We start from the raw sequence: 23,380 nt of genomic DNA, 5'->3' as shown, positions 1-23,380 counted from the left end.
TTTGGAGAGCAACTTCCTTTTCAACCAAAGGCCCTACGTACACAGAAAAGTTGCCATGCCATGGTGAAGCATTTCTTCTTACTGGCTGAATGGCTATAATTCTTTCCATGAGCTGTAAAGCTACACATATGGCTTTACTGCTTCAGAGTTATTTTAATAAGGATTCCCCTTAGGGCTGTCCAGACAGCAGATGGCATCGTACGTGAAAATTAAACTCCTGAACTGAGGCTCCAAACCTATTATGAGGCTTATAAAATACACCTGGAGGCTTTAGGTGAAGTGGGAAAGCCAGGAGGTTCTCGGGGCGAGCGGCGATTGCTGAATGCACAGATAGAAAAGGTCCCTTTTTATTTCCCAGCCTTAGCCCAATGACTGACTTGTCTCTGACTTCTTTTCACGAGTCCCAGGACAGGGCTAAACGCTCTCTCATTTCTTGAGCTGCCGGTGCTTTGTGCCATATAAATTTCAAGACAAACCAGCTTGTTGCTGCTCCGGTTCTGTGTGAGTTGCTGGAGGGCAGATGTGGAGTTGGTTAATAAACAAAAAATCCTATAATGATATTAGAAATTTTGCCCTTCCACACACAGCCTAAAGAGTCCAGGAATAAGCAAATGAATGCTAATCTGCCTATGTGTTTGTAAGCAGAAGAAAGGAGGTGATACCTGAGCCTAACAGCAGAAAGTCTTCAGTGCCCTACAGTATTTTCTCACCCAGAAATCCTTTTCTACCAACCTCTGTGTCCTCCCACTTTGTCACAGCTCTCTTGGTTATGGTTTCTGGGTTAAGTTAGTGGTTAAGAGTAAAGAGTTATTACACATTAGATTACCTGCCTGGGCCTTCAGATGGTTTGCAGGGGTTGTGGCAGTAGGATTATGAAGTGACCCACAAGCAGTTGTTCTTTGCATATTGCAGCTATTAGTGATAATGTGAACAAAGATGTCCCAGAGTGCTGTGCATTGTGGTGAAAACCCTCTGAGAACTGAAAAAGAATAATTAAAAAAAAAGTCCTGAAACCACCTATTGCTTATCCTGCCTCCAGCCAACTCTCAGGGAAACCAACAAAGCATTTAAAGGATGATGGAGATGTAGAACTTAAGTTTCCTACGACCACTTTTACAGCCCACTCTGGCTCCAAAGCCTACTGCAAAGGGTGTGATGGAGCTTGGATTTAAAGTAATAGAAGTTACTAATCCAGGGTGTTGTTTAGCTCACAGATTAAGATTCCTAAATTGATATGACTACACATGAGAAGGTGCAAATCCACAACATAGTTGCCTACAGCTGAGCTAATTTATTACAACTCTTTTTATGGCCATGGAGAGAATGAAACATTGCCTGTATGTGTGGTAAGGATCTAAACTCTCACAGTAGCCAATAGAGAGTGAGTCTTAACAGGCAGACTGTGGTATATCTAGAATACACAGCACACTGAAGAACGTAGTGTAACATAACTGCTTTGCAGGATAGGGAATCACTAATAGAGGAGGCATGCAGGGGTCCATCCTACATAGTTTTTAGGAGAATTAGGATGTGGCACCCACAATTATCTGTCCATACGTATCCTAGGTTTCTGAGCTCTTCATAATCCCAGGGTTTCTCTGGGACACTGGCTATCCATCCCAATTGCAAAGCTCTGTTCTTCGTTTAAACATAGAGGTGGTTAGTATCACTTCAGTATCCCTCCTGACCTCCATGTTTCCACCTCACAGGGGTGAGGAAAGCCTGGAAACCCTCTGTCAATCTGCCAGACACAACATCTGGGTGGGTGTCTCGGACCCTCTCAAATGGCATGAGGTGGTTGTATTTAGACAGGTGAATTGAGTCCCTGTGTGTGTTTAGAAGTTGCTTGCTAGGCTTTGTTGGCTGTATTGACTAACCCTCCACTGGTTATAATCTGAGCCTGGACTCCAGCTCACTTCCAAACACCTACATGCAAAACCCAGTATTTCTCTTGTTCTGGGAAAGCAATCCCATGCCTGGTGTGCCAAGTGACTGGAACTGCTCCTGTTCAGGTGAATCGAGTTCTTCCTTAGTGTCTCTCACAAAATATCTCCCAGAAACACAGGAGATAAGAAAGATTCTCTTGTAGGTTGAATATCAGTTTTGCAGAGTGCATTGGGATACATTAGAACAAATAATACCAAAGAAAAGGATCACCCACATAATTTTATAGTGGTCCTGAACTGTCAAGACTTTTGCCAGCTGTTGAAGATGTTCTTTTCCAGGAGACATTCAAGGTCAGGCTTGATGAAGTGCTGAGCAACCTGCTCTAGTTAAAGGTGTCCCTGCTCACTGCACGGGGTGGGACTAGATGGCCTTTGAAGAGGCTTCCCTTCCAAGCTAATGCTTGGGATATTAGGATTCTATGAAACTATTCCACCCTAGCTGTGTGGTCATGTAAAGATTCCATCTTATGATAAGCACCTCACCAGGTATTCAGAGAGCATCCTTTCCTCAGGATTTCAGCATACAAGATGCAGCACACTGGGTCTATGTGAGGGATGCAATTTTCATGGAAGGGATTATTTTATTTCCTGCAAGAGAGATTATTTCCAAAGACAGAAGTACAAATAACTAAATGAAACTACCTGAGGTTCTCTTCTGCTCACCCAGGTTTGGGTAAGTGCCACAAAGTTAGCTACTGTTGAGCCAGGCTCCATTTACAGTCAACAAAAAGAAATAACCACTTTTAGATACAGTCAGATCCAGTTTAGAATTCTATTTTAGGAGAGGATGAATCATAGCTTAAACTGTATTGACCAACTCTTCTTTGAATCCAAGGGGAGCAAAGTTCAGTTTTGGTGGCTAGTTCAGCTGCAAAACTCTTTCACTATATTTGGCTAAATCAGTCCCATTTCCAGTGTAGTGGTTTGGCCAGAACAATCCCACAGTGTAGATACTTTTCCCAACATCTCAAAAAAAACCCAAACCCCTTCAGGACATGGATATAACCACAATTTGGAAATTTTGTGAGTATTTGCCCACAAATTCTTTCTCCTTGTTTAAGTCCAGGTGGATGTCAGTCTAGGAGGGTATCAGCGATGCCTTTACCATTTCCACAGATACATTTGGAACTGTAAGAGACACCTGGTAGGGATAATAGCTATATATGGCTTTGGTGCAGTGGGCATGACTCAGTTGGATGTGTTTGAACAAACTGGAGCTCCATGTGCTTGGCACCACCTAACCTTACAGTGACTTCCTCAGAAATGTATGTAGCTGCTGTGCTCATGTCACATGAATATCAAAGGGGACTGAAAAGATGCTGGCAGGTGGTCCTCTAGTCATAAATCCCACAACTCAAGGGCACATCTGTCTTTCAGACTGGAACTCATGGATCACAGGACCATTATAGCAGCAGTATATAGGAGGATGTCATGGCAGGAGTGAGAGACAACTTCTTGTCATGCTTGATGGCTATTCTCAGTAATGCAGTGGTACAGCCCACAGGCAAGAGTATTACAGAACAAGCAGAACCACAAATCCACCCCTTTTTCACCATTCCTTACACTGCACAGGGAAAATTTTATTCGCTCTTATAACTATCTGCAGCACATCCCTCCCAAATGTATGACAGTGCATTTGGGGCTTCTTCAATGAATAAGCTGAAGTGACACACACACACCAGATAGGATAATGAAATTTGAGGGCATAAGATTGCAGGGTAGGTATTTCAAAGGATGTGGTTTCCACAGAGACATTCTCCCTGTTATTCTTGGCGACTTTTTACATTAGTCTTCTCCACACTCATTATAGATTTACCCTTATCTTTTATCCTTTAAATATGCCCAGGCTTGACAAGGTAGAGGAGAGGGCACGACAAAAGATTTCTACTTAAGCATGATTTTGAACAGCAAGTGTCCCAGATGAAATGACCATATTCTCCTCATATATACATATTTATATAAATATATTTATATATATGTTTTATTCTACTGTAATTATACTGGATGAACCAAGCTGATTGATAAGTGGACACTGCTATAATAATCTTACATGGCCCACATGTTTCTAAAACTTTAACTGGGACCAGTAATTTTCTCCAGTGATGTCAATCAGATGGCACATGTTCATACGGGTTATATTTGGCTATAGGCTCAGTGGGGGTGTGGAAATGAGATCTTAAAATACAACAGAAGGAAAAGGTTTTTTAAAAAAATTAAGTGTTATCCCTGTTTTTTCTCTCTCCAAGCCAGACTACACATGCTGGAGTTAGATCCTGGGACAGCTACAAGGGCTGCTGGTGGTTTGACATTCCCCATCCTGGAGAAGGTAGTCCATAAACCAAAATGTGATGAAAGAAGTTTTGCCCACTTCACGTTTGCCTCACTCACATTTGGGGATTAATAACTTCAGGAAGGGTGGAACAGTTCCTGCAGTGAAAGAGTAAAGCCATGGCTTGCATTTCCTCTCCTTTAAAAAGCTGGCAATGAGGTATTTGTATTTGAAACACAGAATTGGGAATATTGTCAATATTGGCATTTCCTCAGGCTTCTAAATGTATACAAATATTGATTCTGAGCTTAAAAACATCATCATTGTGTTTTTCCAGTGCCACAAATTGACCTTATAATGTCTTAAAACATTGCGTGGACAGTTGCAAGGTGATAGTGCAGGATGTACACTTCATTTTGTCATGGACCCCTGATAGAAGGTGGAAATCTTATATTCCTGGGAATATGGAATATGGAATATAAGATGATACTTGGGAAAGTCTGCACTGCAGTACTACTGCTTTGTCATGTATGATCGCCATCTTTTTTCCTTTTTTCCCCATTTCTCTGTTGGATTCTGAATGTTAATAGCAGGACATCAGGGGATGTATTATGTTAATAGGAAATAGAGAACATTATAGAGACCCACAAAAGTTTATAGCTTGAAACAAGAAATAGAGACTTGTCTTTCTAGAGTGGAAATCAGGTGAAAGGAATCTTCTGGGAGATGACTTGTGTTTTCACTGAAACCAAACCGTCCTTTCCATTGCCTTCCTCATCAACACTACCTGAGGTGCTGGAAGCAATGTAAATTCAAATATTCAAAATTTACATACCCCATGGCCTCAAATTTTTGAATGGTTGTAGCATGTTTTTCTGCTCCTGTGTCCTAGTGAAAGTCTGCTGTTGCTTCTGTGATGTTAGAGGCCACTTGTCATGTAAAATGACATATTTGCATTGGCCTTAGAGCCATGTGCTTTTACACCAGACAAAGGATGAGATCCAGAATGAACTGATGCAAAATCACAGGTGAATCTCACATCTTAGGACTCACACTACTGGTTTCTGCTTTACGTCCCCCCCACCCATGGCTAAGGCCATGCTAAATGCACTTCCAAGTCCACACCATGGTCTCAGCAAACCAAGTCAGCTGGGGAGTCATGCATGGGAGAAACCTAAGTTCTTCCTTGTAGCTGGGACCATGTTACAACACAGCTTCCCACACTCAAAGATGAGTTACTAGAAGTCTCCTCACCTGTGCCTTTAGCATACAAAATCCTAAACAAATCAGTCTGGAAGAGACCCACATATGTTATGGAGTACATAGTAACTATAGTAACTGTAGAAAGTTTTATGTTTGCCTGTTTTTCCTGAAGCTTTTGAATGTGTTTTTCATGGTCTACCAGCATCAGTCAACTGGTTAAGCCTTCAGTCATTTAATACGTGGTTCTAATGTGCTGTGAGGTTCTATGCTGAGCAGATTAGATAAGGAGGATTTTAAAGGGTACAAAAAAAGACTAATTTAGGATAAAATAAATATAAGTGAAGCATCTTTGTCACTTAAAAATTAAATTAAAAAAAGACCTTAACCTTGTCACCTCATTTTATTTTTTGGTAAATATGGATAATTACCTTTCCCTGGCTAGCAAGGGAATTACAGAAAGAAGTGTATTTCAGACTTAGGAGGTCCCATGGTGACAAGAGACAGTGAAGCACCTTAGGCTGACACACCAGGAATTCCACTTTTCTCCTGGGTTTTACTGTCATGTGCAAGCTGTATAATTCCAATTCACTGGAGATATTTGCTCGAGGGCAAATAATGCAAGCACAGGCTATTCTGACTTTACACTGGCAGAGTTCAGAATAGGGATTTTTCCTTGACACATTTGCAGGACTTGCCAGGAGAAATTCTAATCCCCAGCATACTTTATGCAGCTAAATAAATACCATAACATGAATAAACATCATTAGTAATTGCTGATTGAGTTCAAGCCCCTCCAGTTTTGTAGGGGAAATGTTTTATTATAAATTTCTGTTAAGTCTAACCTCAAACGTGGTGAATGGCCTGAAAAAAATTAGAATATTCTTTGGCAATGAAAATTGCTCACAAGTCAGTATTTTCCATCATCTTCTCTAAGTATACCAAGACTTTACCATTAAAACATGGTGGCTGCTGGAGTGAGAAAACAGTAGCAACCCAGTAGCAGTGTTCTACATGTTTATAGTGCCAACCACTTAATGGTCCCAACAAAAGGAGAGCAAAATCCTGTGCATCACTCACCCTCCTGGAAGGGTTTTGCTGTTTTAGCTGTGCTGTAATGAGTTTCCCTGTCCTGCATAAACTGGAGATGGCAAAAGTGTGTCCAGTCCACGTGAAATGAAGTTTGTCTTCTTTAGAAAACTTAAAGTTCTCAACATATAGGAGCCCAATAGTTAACTGTATGAACTGAGACATCAAGGCTTCATTTTATTAATTTGAAAACTGTGTCTTCCATATTTTATATACACCACACTTCTACCTGTTTTAAACGTGTCTGTTCTCCTTTGGTTTTGATTGTAAATTCCAGCCCAGAGCAGTGTGACCTTTCCCAAGAAAGGCTCTGGTGAAACTGGCACACTAGAATCGTAAAGAGCTGATTTTGGGGTTGTGTTAGGTGGTGGGACATTGCTTTTCCAGAATTTATTAATCCAAATATTAAACCAGAAAGTGGTTCTTCTACTAGTGTAAACATTATGAAAATTGGAAATTAAATTTCCATCCCATGGGAAATCTGGATAATTTAATATTTACAGCCCTTTAAAATGGGAATGAAAAATCCACAAGATCAAAGTTTTAATGGAACACAGCTCTAAAAATTTAGGCTGATGAGTTTGAGGCCAGATGAGCAGGGACATGTCATCTCCCTGAACTGTTGCAGTGCCTCATGGGAGGTGAAGTTTTCCTTTCTCTATAGAGAGCAGTAGTCTCATTTCCAAAATGCACCATGGCTGTTTTCTGTCACTTTATTTCACATCAGCTTGAGCTACAATGAAAGATTCAATTCTGAGAAAAACATGCTGAAGTAGATTTAAAACAAAAAAAACCCCAAACACACACAAAACCAAAGAGCCAACACAAACCCCAACCACATCCAAAACAAAAGAAGAAGGAAACAAAATGGTACAACCAAATCCACTTCTGGAGCTGTGATTTCTTTGGGAACATTTATCTTTCCTAGTAAGTCCCATATGGATTCATGTGACCATGGACTTCATTGTCTCTATATAGGCCAGTTTTCAGCTGGTATATTTTGTTTGCCTCAGGTTTTTTTTCTTAATGTTCCCTTTGTCCTTTGTTTTTAATTTTATGTGGTACTAGAGAGAACATCTTGCCACGTGAACAGTTCCTGTTTTACCCACAAGCCTAACCTAACCAAAGACAAACTTGTGCCATGATATACAAACTGCCAAAGTCTCATCAAAGTTAACTTTGGAGAAAGAGGAGCCATCACAATTCCTCATGAGCCATCATGGTATTTCACAGGTTTACTTTCCTGTGTCCTGTATGGAAAAAAGTAAATATTTATCTACAGATGGAATCAACTACCTCATTGCAAACTCCAGTACTATCATCAGTGAAGCTGTGCTGGGAAATTGCAGAACTAGGTGCTGTATTTGGAGGATTCCTCTTTACTCTGCTCAACCTGTCTGTAGATGGACACTAAGCTGGGAGGAAGTGTCGATTTACCTGAGGGTAAGGAGGATCTTCGGACAGATTTGGACAGGCTGGATTGATGGGCTGAGATCAATGGGATGAGGTTCAACAAGGCCAAGTGCAGAGTCCTGTGTCTGGGACGTACAACCCTGTGCAGTGCTACAGGCTTGGGGCAGAGCAGCTGGAGAGCTGCTGGTGGAGTAGGACCTGGGGGTGTTGGGTGACTGCAGGCTGAATATGAGCCAGCAGTGTGCCTGGGTGGTGAAGAAGGCCAACAGCATCATGGCTTGTATCAGAAACAAGAGAGGCCAGCAGGCCCAGGGAAGTGATTGTGCCCCTGTTCTCAGCATTGGTGAGGCCACACCTCAAGCTCTGGGTTCAGTTTTGGGCCACTCACTACAAGAAAGACATTGATGTCCTGGAGCATGTCCAGAGAAGGGCAACCAGGCTGAGGAAGGAGCTGGAGAGCAAACCTTACAAGGAGAGGCTGAGGGAACTGGGATTGTTTGGCCTGGAGAAGAGGAAGCTGAGGGGAGACCTTACTGCTGCCTACCATTACCTGAAAGGAGGTTATAGAGAGATGGGTGTTGGTCTCTTCCCCTAAGTGACAGGTGATAGGACGAGGGGAAATGGCCTCAAGCTGTGCCAGGGCAGGTTTAGATTAGATATTAGGAAAATGTTCTTCATTGAAAGGGTTATCAGGCACTGAAACAGGTTGCCCAGGATGTGGTTGAGGCACAGTCCCTGGATGCATTCAAAAGATGGGTAGATGAGGTGTTCAGGGATATGTTTTAGTAGAGGACAGGGATGGTTGGACACGATGATTTCAAGGGTCTTTTCCAACCTTGTGATTCTGTGATTCTGTGCCTATTGTCAAAACACCTTTGTCCCACAGATGAAAAACACAGTGTCTAGTCCCAAATGCTCTACCACAACCAACAAGATGACAACAGCAGATGGTTTAGAGTTCAGCACTCTGGCCTTAAGGTAGACGAGAGGAAGAAGTGAGGACTGTCCTCCCATTCCCTCCATTTCAGAAGTCCCTGCCACCTCCAGAACCACCTGCAGAAGAAATATGTGTTGAATTACATCAGGCTGGCCTACTCAGTGGTACCACTGAGTGAATGCTCAAAGAAAAAGAAATTCTTGTGTTGCCTTCCAGTTTGATCCATGACCAATGTAAACTCTGCATTCATTTTCATTGTACCCCACTTTGGGAGGCTCAGTACTTCCCAACGTGGAGAGACACATTTCAGAACTAATAGTGTAACCACTTTTCTTGACAGACTTTGCAGGCAGGGTTTGGTGAGCCTGCCAAGGCTGAACTAACAATTGAACGAGAGCAACACTCTTCTCTGTTCAGAAATGAATATGATGTGACATCTAAACTTGTTTTTCTTCTAGGGATATCATGACAAATTATTCTGCTCTTGTTTATCTCAGCGCAGCCTGCAAAGCCATGAAGATTATTCAAGTCACTCTGGATTTGCTGTGGGACAAAGAACGCAGGATGTGGCTAGATCCAGCAAACATTTTTCAATCAGATTTCCATAAAATCTCCTCCACCCCAGACACACAAAGAAAATAATCATAATATTAAAATAGAGCTGGTTGTGAAACTTCCTTTTGTCCTGTGAGAACTTCAGATTTTAGAAGTTTTTCTGTCAAAACCTGATGATTTTTGCAGTCCAGGAATCTCTGAAAAATTCAGGATGGGTGATCTGAGATATTTCTTATCTTTTAGGCCCCCTTGAAAATGAAATTAAAAGGCTAATAAGAATGCCAAAGAAAGAGCCATTTCAAAGCAAAACCACACGATTTTCTTCAAAGAACCTCAAGGCTCTATAGAAATTCAAAACACCTTCTCCCCCCCATTCTTTTAATGACATTTTTTTTAAAAAAAGCTGAAGAAAATGGCTTCAGCTTGGTGAATCAGGGCTCTTTCTAGGAAAGAAGTGTTAGCAGAAAATTTGCAGCCAATTCTAATCCACAAATTCCGCCGTTCCTCATTTCCTGAACAAGCAAGTGTGAGGAGGAGGAAAGAGAAAGAAAAATGCAACAAGGGTTGCCAATGAAATGAAAAGTGCCAGTTTTAGGCTCGCTCTTTTTTCCTCCTGTGACCTAGTCTGCTCCTGAGAGCCCTTGCCCCACTCTCATCTGCTTTGCAGGGGAGTGGGTCTGTGAGGTTGGATTCCACATGTGGGACAGAAACAGGGTCTACATGGACATCTTATCAAGAAGGAGTTGTGGAACAGGGAATTAGTAACTTGCCCTGGTCTACAAGGGTATAGCAGCAGGGATTTGAACCTCACCTGGCACCTGGATTAATGGCTGGAGTTGCAAGCAGCCATCCTCTGCAATTCCTATTCACCTGTTGATCATGTTTCTGGGATAGCTGGATTATTTATATTGGAAAGTGATTGCCTCCTCTTTTCCCTCCTTGTTTTTATGCATTTGTGCTGTTCCTAGCCCAATCTACTTAAAATGCCTCTCAAAATGGAGTAGAAATATTCTCATTAAAGAGTTTTTGAGAAAAAGTGAGATGTGTTGAAAGACCCAATTTAACTGAATTTTCTCTAAAATGCATGGAGGATCCCCCTGATTAACCAGTCTATGTTCCTTGATAAAACTGCTAGGTTTTCACTCCTCAGAACACCACAATATGCTCTGTCTCAGAATGGGGAGCTGAGGGTTTCCAGACCACTTAGACACACCATGGAGGCGATGGTTTTTTTTGCATCCTGGAAGCTCAATCACAGTGAGAGATTTCTTACTCCAGCCATTGATGTTTCTGGATCCTTCCTTCTGCAAAATGGAAAGAATTTTCCCCCTTTGATCAAAGGCTCTTTAGGTGTCCAAACTGTGTGCTCAATGCAGAAGCAGGCTGCCCATCCCGTGGAGGTGGCTCAAGGTGCAACAAGAGGAATCAGGAAGGAAATTACTCCATTGGCTGTGGAACAGAACCCAACCCACACGGCCTCCAACAGAAGATGTTCAGTTTTTCCAGGTTTCTTTTCCTGGAAAGCTCAATTCAGAGGCTATTTAAAAAAAAACAGTCTTCTTGTGTTCATGTTCAATTCATACTGGGTTTTTACTGAATCTTGGAGATATTCTACTCTGGGCTAGTGTCATCACAGAGAACATCTTACCCTTTTTCTCAACTATATTCTTGCATTAAGAAGATGGCAGAAACCATGTAAGCAATAAAACCAGGGGCTTGAATAATTTTTAAATAAATCCCATCCTCAGCAATTAAAATGGAAATAATTCTGTGTCAGGCTTGAAAGAAGAAAATGCCTGTACTTTAATTTCTTCTTGTTTTATCAATTCAGGTTGATCACTAAGACAGCCCTTGTGTACAGTAAGGCAATAACTGAATCCATCCACAGGATAATAAAGGAAGGTGAAACCCAGGTAATGCCAACAAGGAGGAAACTGCATGTCCTGAGCATGATTCAGACCCTCATAGGTGAATAACTGCTGAGATCTCAGCTGTGCCATGAGGGTCATGCTCTTGAGCTTTGATCTTCCTGTTAGACGACAGAGAACTTGTCCTGAAGACTTACATTAATGCACTTTTTTCCCCCTCCTAATTTTTAACCAAATCAAGGGCAAGCACATAAGTTTGACAGACTTCATGTCACAGGAATTTAAGAAAATATTTTTCTAACTACTCTTAAGAATATTTGAGTACAAACCCAGTGTTTTCCAGTCTTTACTCCACTGTGGATGGAGCACGCACACACACCACTGTAAGTTCATTTGATGCAACATAACATACAGAGGGATGAATCCAGAAATTGAAAATTTTAAGGTAGCAATTTACCCCAAGTGAGCTGCTTTGTGATGGCTGATCTCTTCCATCAGAGAGCTACAAGATTCTTTAAGGCGATTCAACCCTCAGTGAAATAAATTCAAGCTGCCTTGCCTTATTCTGTAGGGCAGGAGTCTCTCTTAGCTCATCCTGCATCAGGACTTAAGCCTGGGAGGAGGTAAAACATGGGCTGTTACGATGGGGGAAACTGGAAATGGCCTCTCACTGTCAGATTTCACTCATTCGTGTTAACCCAAGGTTTCCCCAAAGGCTGCAGAACAAATTCCTTCTGTGCAGGAAGTGCTTGGGCTGCAAAGAAAAGTGCTAATCCAGAAGTTCAAAGCCTGTGTGAGGAAATATAATGCTTCCTCCAGAGACTTTTCAGGGGAGAGTGGTTGACCACAAGAAAATAAAGGCTCCTGCAGCTGATCATAAGCCTGTGTGAGAGGGCTGTTGAGGCAGCACCTAGGAATGACTGCCATTCCAGTTTATGAATCAGCAGGGAGGGAGCAGCCTAGACCAGCTTTTTGGGAGATGCCTGGGCTGTCTGCCGCCTCTCAGACTGCAGGAATCCTGCAGGGAAACAAAGGGAAGAGAGAGGAGTCTGGGAACTGTGGGAATTGAAGGTCTTGTAGATCTTGATGGAACTGTAAATCATGATGGATGGCTGTAGATCATGATGATGATTGACAGGGGTGTTGTGTAGGCATGGTGGTGCCTGCTGTGAGCAGAGACCTGAGCTCTAGTCCACCAGTGCTGTGTCGTGTCAAGGTAAGGCACTTTGATTTGTGCTTAAAGACACAAAGATCTTGTGGGCATGAGTTGCCTTGATCTATTTCTTTATAATGTCTATTTCAGTTCATCTGAATTTCCTCCGGATTTTCTCACAAGTGGAAAGCCACATGTCCCCAAACCTAGAGCTCATCCCATTCAGAGAACTTCAGGGTTCATTCCTAGCTCCAATAACTTCAGAGGGATTTCCCCCAAGTACCACCACCCTTCCGAGCACAAAGTTTAGGACTGAGAATTAAAATGTGACTTAAGTTCCTTAAAAACACAGTAATTTAACTCATCTAGATGCATTTGCTCAATTTTGGCTATTTTCTGAATGGAGATTTTTGTTGGGGAACACATCAGAGTGCTGTTGTGTTTGAAAGTACTGAAAAATATGTAGCAATGTAATAGAATTATAATAAATAAAGGTCAGGATGAGACTCTCCTACCTCACCATTTTATCTTCCTTCTGGAATAGGATAAGCCCTCCTGACAACATGCTGGATATATGCTCTCTAACATGCTAAACCCTTCTGTTCATAACAGTTGCCCAACAAACTTTCACATGTCGGTGTTGGACAGATGAATCCAGCGACTGGCTGCTTGAGAAATACGTTGACACTGTTTAGGGATGTTTTGATTTCCCTTTTGTAGCTTGGAAAAGGTGGATGTGTTGAAACAGAACATTTTCCTGGGAAGGTAAAAGGTCCTGGTGACGCTTTCTTCAGGGAAGGCTTTTCCAGCTGAATTTCTGATGCAGTGGAAGTACGAGATTTCCTCCAGGAACAGACATTTTCTAACTGCTCAGGGACCTTATCTGTGTAAATCATCCCTGCTCAGGCTCTTCCTCTGCCTAATTCAGATGAATTACTTGAAATGGAATTCCTTGTGACTCGGGTGAATATTTTATCTACCAACCTGTTGCCACCTTTTGGCCAACTCTCCTGTGTTGTTTTGTACTGTTTCTTCTCCTGTTTTAACTGTCCTAAATAGAGTCTTGGTTTAAACACAAAAATATCTTTCCCTTTCCTAATAAAGCTTTATTACAGCATGAACAGGGCTGATAACATTTGGCATGTGGAACACGACTCACAACAACTCCACGACGACGTCCTCTTTGTGGCTACACAGGTTTGTTGTGTGTTGGCTTGGAGTCTGGGCTGAAACTGTTTCAGCTCAATTGAAATCAACTTTCCAAATGTATTTAGTCAGAGGGAGATCCATGAAGTGCAAACACCCCAGGCCTAATGGTGCACATGGAAAATAGAAAACACAACTCCTACTCTACTCGTTTGCTGTGATAAATGATCACCTCTGAATCCTAATGGCCATGGCAGTCTATCAGCCTGTTCAGACCCAGTTGAATGGTGGTGGTGGGTGAGTGTGGAGCTCAAATTACATTGCTGATCTTGGCAGGGCCTGGATAATTTAACAAGGCTGATTAGATACTAAATAAATATTGGCTTTGCAATATGCTCACCAGTGTTTAACTTGGATAAAAGGGGCCGCAAGTACTGTTGCACTGGGTGATCTGGCAACAAGCACAAACACTTTAAAAGATCCATTCAGATGGTGACAAAAGTGTTTGAAAAAAAAAAAAAAAAGTATGAAATTGGTGGAATCATATTTTTTCCTAATGAAAACCCCATGTTCTGCAGTAACTGAAGAAAATCAGCTAGCTCTTCCCCTCATTACTTCAATTTGCATGTTACTGGAATTTGAAGGTAAACTGGTTTTGTGAAGAAATTAATCTCCCCAACAGTCCCTGGATGACAGGTTAACAACTGTGGACAATTTCATGGTGATGCAGAGAATTTCATGATCCCACTTACATCACAGAGTACACTGGTGCAGTGAAGTGCAAAAATGAAGATATATCAGAAGTGAGACTTTGGAGACTTGTCAGCTTCAGTCCCTTTGTGAGAGTCTCAGCATCCCAGCATCTTGCAGATGAGCTCACTTCTTTTAATGCCATATCCAATGGCTTTGGTGCTGAAGATAAGACTCATCACATCTGGCTGCATGTGTGCAGTCAGATAGCATCATCTGAGGTGTAAATGATCTCAGGTGTGGGAGTTATGGAGGATAGAAGATGTAAGGGAGATCCAACGCTGTCTAGAGTAGTGATTAGAAGAAAGGTACTTTAAGGTATTAAAGATACCTTTAGACATTTAGAATCTCCCATCTGTGGGCAACTGAATCCTGCTCTGTGTGTCTCCTCTTGATCTGGATGTTTCTTGCAGCCTAAGAGCCCTTAGTAAGAACCACATTTGGGTAAACTCGGGACCAATTGCAGAAATTCTGGGGAAGAATTACTGGAAAGATCAGAAGTTAAGAAAAAAAAAAAGATGAGGTCATACCAAAGGAGATAAGGCTTTTAAACTAGAAAATATGAGAGAATAGGCAAAGGTTTTTTGAACAGAAGAAAATAATTAACTTTCCACATCCATAAGTAGAACAGACATGCAGTCTTAATATAAAACTCAGCCAGTGTAAGTGGGCTTAGAAATAATGAAAACATTATTACAGTTCTTGTTACTATGAATCATAATAAGTAACAAAATGCCCATACAGCACCCTCTCAACGCTAAACTTAAGAAAATCTTGAACAGATTAGCTGGAGAGGAGGAGCTGGTGTCTCTGGGTCATCGTAATTAGAAGTTAGCTGGGCAGTCAAGGAAAGTATCAAAGACCCTTTAGATCGTCAAGTCCAACCACCATCCTAACCTGCCATTCACTACTAAACCATGTCCCTCAGCACCACACATAACCATCTTTTAAATACCTCCAGGGATGGAAACTCCACCACTTCTCTGGGCATCCCGTTCCAATGCCTGACAACCCTCTCTGTGAAGAGATTTCCCTGATATAAAGTCTAAACCTCCCCTGGCATAACTTAATGCCATTACCTTTTGTCCTATCACTTGTCATTAGGGAGGAAAGGTCAGCCCCTACCTCTCCACAACCTCTTTTCAGGTAGTTGTAGTGAGCAATTAGATCTCCCCTCAACCTCCTTTTCTCCAGACTGAAAAACCCCAGTTCCCTCAGCCACTCCTCATCACATTTATTCTCCAGTCCCCTTGCCAGCTTCATCACCCTTCTCTGGACATGCTCCAGCACCTCAATGGCATTTCTGTAGTGAGGGGCCCAAAACTCAATGTAATACTCAAGGTGGAGCCTCACCAGTGCTGACTACAGGGGGACAACATCTTCCCTGGTCCTACTCATCACACTATTCTTAATACAGGCCAGGATGCTGTTGGCATTGGAAACATTTCTGCCTTTAGTCTTGCAAGGACTCTTTCAGCTCTTTTAATATCCGACTCTCTGACCCCTGACAGCACAGGGCTGCTCTTTGCAAGTTTAAATCTACATTGTCTAGAGTTGTGCTAATGTACTTCCACCATAGGCTTGTTCTCAGGATTACCTGTGTAATTAAAAGTCAAGCCAACTAGTGTGTGTTTTTTAACTATACAGAGATGCTGTCACTTACAAGTTTTTATTTCCTTTCTTGATGAAGAGGTATCTTATCTTCCCATTTTCTCAAAGGCCCATAAAAAGAGAGCAAACCAGATCTTCCACTGGCATTAACCAATGTAGCTCTCCTGCCTTATAGAAAAGAGTTTGGTCTCCTCTGAGAAGCAGCACTCACACACCAAGACTTAAACATGCTTAAGATTACTATTAAATCACCTTTCCTCTATTCTAGATTTGGAATTCATTGACAGTGCTTTTTTTGCATCTTCCTTGAGCCATCTCTCATCCCAGTGTAAACCACAATGAATTTGAGTGGAACCGCATCCAGTTAGACCAGCAAAACTTTTAACACGTTGCCCTGCCCAATTTTAATTCCAGCTGTCCCCAAGGGGAATGTCAATCAACAAACCTGTGCATCAAGGTACTTGTTTCAAACCTCCCCCAAATTTATGCTCCCAAAGGTCTGTGCAATGCAGCACATTATCCCTGCTCCCAGCAGTGAGCAAACCAGACCCACAGCACCCTGGGTGCTCGTCAGCATTTAATCCTGCCAAACTAAAATCTCATTCTGGTTAATTAGGTGCTGCTCCAGGTGTTTGGTAACCATTTTCTTAGGCTAGCCTGTCCAAGATCAAGAAACGAAGGGGGGAAGGTACCTCCCCTCCCTCATCTCATCTCCATGGTCCTCTAATTTATTAGCTCTAGTCCAGGAGGAGTGACCGAGTACAAGCTGAAGAGTTGTGTGTGCTTCCACTCCCCATGGCACTGTAAATTATATGGGGTAAAGCATTACCTAATTCATTGAACTTGTCATGTTTTGCACCCCCCATAGGACAACTCAATGATTTTAAGAGCAAATGTTTGGGGCTGTGACGATGGAGGTTTTGTGTTAAACTAGGAAAAAAACCTAACTGGGATTGAAGGGAGAGTTGGCCATCAGGTAGGTCTCAGAAACTTGAGGTTCAGTAGATTCTGTCTTGCCCTGGAGAAGACCTACATGGATGTTGTAGCTGACAGTGCCAAGTTTACTCCAAAGTGGGTCACATATAGTGTTAATGTTTGTATATCCACTGACTGCTTCTTGCAAGTAACTGTATGTACAACCATATGTCTGTGTCCACTTCCTCACCCAGCCTTAGGCATTCTTTAGCATATTTTTTCCCCTTTAATCATCCTAAAAAGAGTGTTATTTTGCCATATTCAGGTTCTTGAGGGTCCAAGTTGATGAAACAACTGTACTAGCACCTTTCTTATAATGTTGACTTCCCATTTTTGCAAATGAGGGACTTTTCTTGCAGTCCTCACTTCCTTTGCTTTCACTATAAATTGATGTATATTTTTCAGTTCAATGTATGCAAACACATAGAGTTGTTAGTTCAAGACTGAGCTAAAATGCCCTGCCAATGTTTTTCTCTTACACTAAGGTAAACAGAACCTCAGATGAGATGCTTTCCACTCTGTTTTGGCAAATATGAGTGGTAGATTACAGAAATCTTGGTGGATGTTTGCTTCTGTAATCCAGCAGGTATCACATCATGCAAAGTCCCCATCCATAGTGCCTATGGATTACAGATATGTGTACATGAATTCATGTTGAAGAGACTTACACCCTTAATACACTGGTAGTCCATATTGTGGACTCTCCTCTACCATATGGACCAATCTTTAACCTTGGATAGAGCAAAACATTATTGTTAGCTTCAAAGACAATGGGCTTGACCTTCTGCTGTAGTAGTTTCCTGTAAATTAACTTCTGTGGAGTTACAGCAAACCATGCCACCTTCTGAAATGTCTCCTACTGTTTCAAAATGATGGGATATTCATTCATACTTAGAGACATCATGCAGGCCTTTAGATGGAAGCGCTGCCTTCTCCATAAGGCATGTAGAAATGCTGAAAATAGCAATTATTTGGCTTTGGATATGGGGATTGAACTCTTCAGAGTACATGTTCTAAGATTTTCAATTAATTACATTTTTTTCCTTTAAAAAGAAACAAAAACCAGGTAGTGTCATACTTGTCATAAAAACTTATGTTGGACAGTGTTATTAGAAGTGATATTGCAGCAAAAGAAATCAATCTGTAGCAAGCCCCTGTATCTCAGGGGGACCGTGAGTAACATGCATCTGCAGTTCATCACTCAGCCAGCATCAGATATGTTTAGAATTGATCTCAGTGTAAATATGTATATGGTTTCATCCTCTTTACACATCCTACCATCAAGGAATATCTAATCTTTTCAAACAAGGGAGTCCCAGCTTTGTCTGGGCAGGTGCTGGGGAGTCATGCTAAGCATTCAGACAGATGGGAAGCAGTTAATCTGATTATAAAATAGGAATTAAAAATAAAACTTGCATTTTTTTTTCTCTGAGGAGGCCAATACACAATGGGTTGCTCCTGTTATGGGAGGCATACTCACTGTTTTGGACTTCACACTAGGCAGTTGGAGGCTCTGTCCTGTGAGTTGTAAAGCTTGCCCTCCAAAAGGTAAGTCCAGAGAAGAAGACATGACATAGGAAGGCCATTGTGTTACAGGAATAAACCTTCCCCATCTGAACAATTTTTACCACCTGACATCCTCCTCCTCTGCAAAACCTTTTCCTCTGGCTTTCATGGCTCACCAACCATTTTACTTGATCACACCACAGTAATGCCCATGATTTAATGATCACAAGGTATCTTCCTTTGCAAAGATGTGCTTTGTAGTCCTTTCAGTCTGACAGGCTTTCTGTGAAGCTCTCAAAACCAGAAGCTCATACAGAGACCCTAAATTTCCCAGCACCTGTGGGCAGAATCCTCTTCCATCCCCTTCCCCCCATCTTCTCAGTTGCACAACACCTCCCTTGTGCCTGACCCCTCTTTCTGGGATGCCCAAGGGAAAAGCTGTTAAAAAGAAAGGCCTGAAGGGTGCAATGCATTTTTATTTGTGCATGATTCACTACCCTGTTCCCAAGGGCTCTGCTACAGCACAAAATAAGCCTTTCCCACTCACAGTGAAAATCCTATAGAAGTCTTAAAACCAGTTACAAGACACCAGGCTCTCCTGGCACTCTCCTACACTTGATGACAGCTCTGCATGGAGTTAGAAAGAACCATCCTGCCTGAGACAACACAGTGTGTAGGGTTGGAGTAACTTGGGAGTCTGTATTCTTCACAAATCTCTCTCTCCTACCCTCATTCTCCTACCCTGCAGCCAACTTTTGGGTTTTATTGCTGGGCTGGTTGATATGGAAACAGCCTAAAAACAGGTATGGTAACGCTGGAAGGCTAAATATAAGCAAAGCATTGAAAGAACTTAGGCTTAGGACTCCCCTGTGGCTGCTCTCAGGGCTTGTATAGCATTGTTGCCCAAATGGGACCCAAGGAGGTGTTCAGCTGCAGGAGGCCACTGTGATTTACAATTAGGAGGACAAACAACTAGAAAATTACTTACCTAGTTTTAGAGAACTTCCAGTCCAATAGGTACAAGGTGGGTGGCAAAGTTCATGGAAAAGAATAATTTTTTTTATTTTATTTTGTTTTTTTTTTTTGCTACAGGTGAAAGAGAACCCATGTTCATTATTGGATGGGATGGTGCCTCAGGATGCTTCACAGCAAGCCTCATCATTGCCAAAATCAGCCTCTTTTCTAATGTTACAGAGTAAGTGTAAGACCTTTAAACCAGAGAAATTAAAATACATCCCTTGGGAAGAGAGCTGGAGGGAAACTCTATGAGACTGTTATCATGGAGAATATGTGAAAGAGAAGTGTCCTGATGGTCCTGTGGTCATTTACTTTGCCCTCTGGGTAACTTTTGTCAGCCAAACTGGATATGGAGTGTCCTAAATAAAAATAAGCATAAGATATTAAGATGATAATGATGCAGTAAGTCCTTCCCTGAAAAGTTTTAAGCAGCTAATGAGGGCAAATGCAGGAATGATAATTTATCTTATGGCAAAGGGGACTTGCCTATGCAGGCAGAGCAGACCTGGCTGGATCGATGATGAATCCGCTGATGCTCTCAGTGGTGTATTTAGGTACCTAAAAACCAACAGGGCCACCAACAGCAGAAGCTACAGCTCCAGCACTCTTCAGGTCTGCATTCATTAGGACTGTAAAAGTTCATTGGAGCTGGGTCTCAGGGGTCAGCTCCTCTGGTCAGAGCCACACAGTGTCCAAAATATTTTCCTCCCCAGTTAGGGAAGTTGTCCAGACTGTGCCCTCATTTATCCTGTAATAACCCTGCAACATAAGCAAGTGTCTCCATGGGGATCTGAGGACATTTAGCACCTCTCAGAGGGTACAGAGATTTTGCCAAGCCTGGCCCTAAAGCTTTATTTTTTCTACTAGAAACCCTTTTTTTGCAAATGGTTTGTGGAAGCTGTCAGTAACCCTGATGGGCTGAAGGTTGTTAGCAATTTGGTTTAACAGCTCCTTGTGGTTATTTTTTTTCCCTCTGCTCCTTAATTGAAGTGGAAAACAGAAATTCCTGTCAGCATGTGTGCATCTGCTTCTGAAACCTGCCAACAACATCACGTGGCGTTCATCGTGTCTTGCAGACCAGTGGATCGCTTTCCTGGAAACCCTTGTTGGTGAGGATGGCAGAGGCACTTCTGCAAGTCCCCTCCTTGCTAAGATCTATAGGAAGGACACATTTACAAAAGATTTGGTGGCAGGAAAGTTCTTCTGAGGTCACAGTAGGATTTATAAAGGTATTTTTTTCCCAGGCTCAAAATAGATAACTTCTATAAACTCTGCAAAACAACTAATGTGAGGTCTATCTATTGGATAGCTCTCAGGAGATGTCTGTCTTTGCCATGAACTTGTTGAATGGTCTTTAGTGACTCATTTTGCATCCCTGGGCCTCCATTTCGCCATCTATAAATTAAGGGTAATGGTAACAATTTCCTCTCCAGCAATTCGAGGAGTATTTACAATAGAGTTCAATACACAAGACCATTGGCAACTGCTGTGATTCTCTCTCCTCTCTAAGGGCATAACTGCCTGCTACTCATTTAATGTGCCTGCACCAAAGTGTGGAAAACAATGTGGTTGGAAAACGAAACAGAGAGCTCCAAGAGATGATATTTGGAGCTGCCCAGCTGTGTTTCTAACGTTGTGTCTCAGATGCTGGTGAGGTTCCAGAGGGAGCAGTTCCTTCCAACCCTATCTGGAAGGGAAAAAAGCCACTGTCAATAAACACATTTGGGGTACTTTTCTCTTAATGAATTTGGAGAGAAAATCTAATATTTATTTTTTCAGGGAAGTTTTGAGGCAAGCCAGCTACAGGCTGCAGCTGGCGCTGAGTGTGTTCTGCCAGATCTCTAAGGGAAAAGCTTTCTCTGGGAGCTTTGTCTAAGCTTGAAGACCTATTCTGTACAGGGTGTGTAGAATCAGCTACTGTGTTCTCTGAGTTAGGAGAGCCCAACATAGGTCACGGAATCACAGAATCAGAATCACAGAATCACACAAGGTTGGAAGACACCTTTGAAGATCATCGAGTCCAACCATTCCCATCCTCTGCTAAACCATATCCCCAAGTACCTCATCTACCCTTTTTTTGGACACATCCAGGGATGGTGACTCAACCACCTCCCTGGGTCAAATGATGGTTGAGAGGCTGGCACAAGAGGTTATGTGCTAAAGGAATGGCCACACTCTGACATTGCAGAGATGAGTCATGCTGTTCTTGAAGAAGACTTCTCTGTGAGAGCAAGTGTGGTCTGTGTCCATTTTTGTGAACAGGCTTGACAAGTGCTGTGGGTGGCATCCAGAAGAGCAAGTGAAGATGAAGCACAGTACAAGGACATGCAACGCCAGATCAGCTGAGGGAGCTTGAACTGAGGAGCTGATGTGGGTGAGGTTTACACAAGATGACTCTCATGCAAATGTCAGATTTGAATTTTCCCACTTCAGATCATTTTAGGGATGCTCCAACTTATGGACTGTCACTGTGACCAAGAGAAGAGTCATCCAAAGAAAACCTTTGAAAAACAGGGTCATGGGAGCTATCCCTGGCATTAGCTTTATTTTGAGGCTTTGATCTTGTCTGTGCAAAAGCCAATGAGGGGTTTTACTATTGGCTTCAGAGTGGTTAGACCTCTCCTTCATGAGGAAGTGTCCAAGCTTAAACACAAAAACAGAACAGTAATGCAAAGGAGCTGCTGTTTTCCATAATTGCCTTCGTTGCTGACGTTCTATTTTTCTTCAGTCAATCAACTCCTGCTGTAATTATACTTTAGAGTGCCTACGGACACCAGTATTTGCAGGGCTGATTCCCAGAAGCATTTACAAACCTGCCTTGTTTTTAAATGGACTGAATTGTGTTGCCTGCTAAAATAAATGCACTTGTCAAATCCCTTTCTTCAACAACCTTGCCTTACACCTCGCCTTGACAGTGTAATAATGCCTGCAAAAACAACCTAAAGGCCACTTTCTACCTACAGCCACTCCTCAGTCCTCAAATGAATGGAAAGAAGGGGGTGGGGGAGTGAGAAATAATAAGTCTGTACTCTAGAGTAGTCTGTACTCACAGAGCTCAGGCCCTTTGGAATAATTTGCAAAGACTGATGAGAGGAAAAAAACCTGTTTTCACTGGAGAAAATGGTGGCAGCAAAGAAGATAAGAGGAAATGATGGAAATATTCCATGCAGATTGTTAGGAGGAGGGGATGCTTGACACCTGATGGACACCCTGAGTGATGTGCTCTGCCTAGGAGCTGGATGTATCTCTCTGGTCCAGCAGGTGTGGTTCAGTTTCACAGCAGCTCAGGCAACACTGAGGTTTGGCATGCTGGGATGAGGAGAAGGACCAGGTGGCTCCTGAAGTGCAAAAGGAGAGTTTCAGAATGGAGGTTAGATAGAGCTGGTAGGAGAGCCCAAGCACCCCAGCCTTTCTACTTCTTCAGACAGATGTCCCTGGAGAGTCATGTTGAGTTTCTCCATCCATGGCAGCAGCATCCAGGATGCTTCTAAGGGTTATATATAGGAAAAGGAGGCAGCTGCCTTGCTGTGCCCCTGCTGCCCTCTGCCAGCTTAGCAATAGCCTCACTCTACATGCCAGGAAAGCATGAATACTACAGGGAACACAATCTTGTCTTGTAGATAAGAGCAGCCAGAAATCAAGATGACCTATAGTTACCCCAAACATAAATGATTATGTTATGCAGAGACAGAAGAACCATCCCTTGTATTGCTGTTATAAACTCATTTTCCCAGATTTTTGGGCCATGTTGTTTTTCCAGATTGTTGGTGACCATTCTCTTCTCTGTCTTGTTGTTTGTTTTCATTAGTTCTGTAGGAGAGAAGGGTAGGTGCCTAAATGTCTTGGTGAAGCATCACAATGATGAGTCCAACTATGAATTTCTATCTATTTACTTAACTTCCAGAGTCTTCGGGGACACTTATGGCAGAGTCATGCTTTGAACTC

This window comes from Gallinula chloropus (genome assembly GCF_964237585.1).
Source record: "Gallinula chloropus genome assembly, chromosome: 2".
Lineage (NCBI taxonomy): Eukaryota > Metazoa > Chordata > Aves > Gruiformes > Rallidae > Gallinula > Gallinula chloropus.
This window is presented reverse-complemented; position numbering follows the sequence as displayed.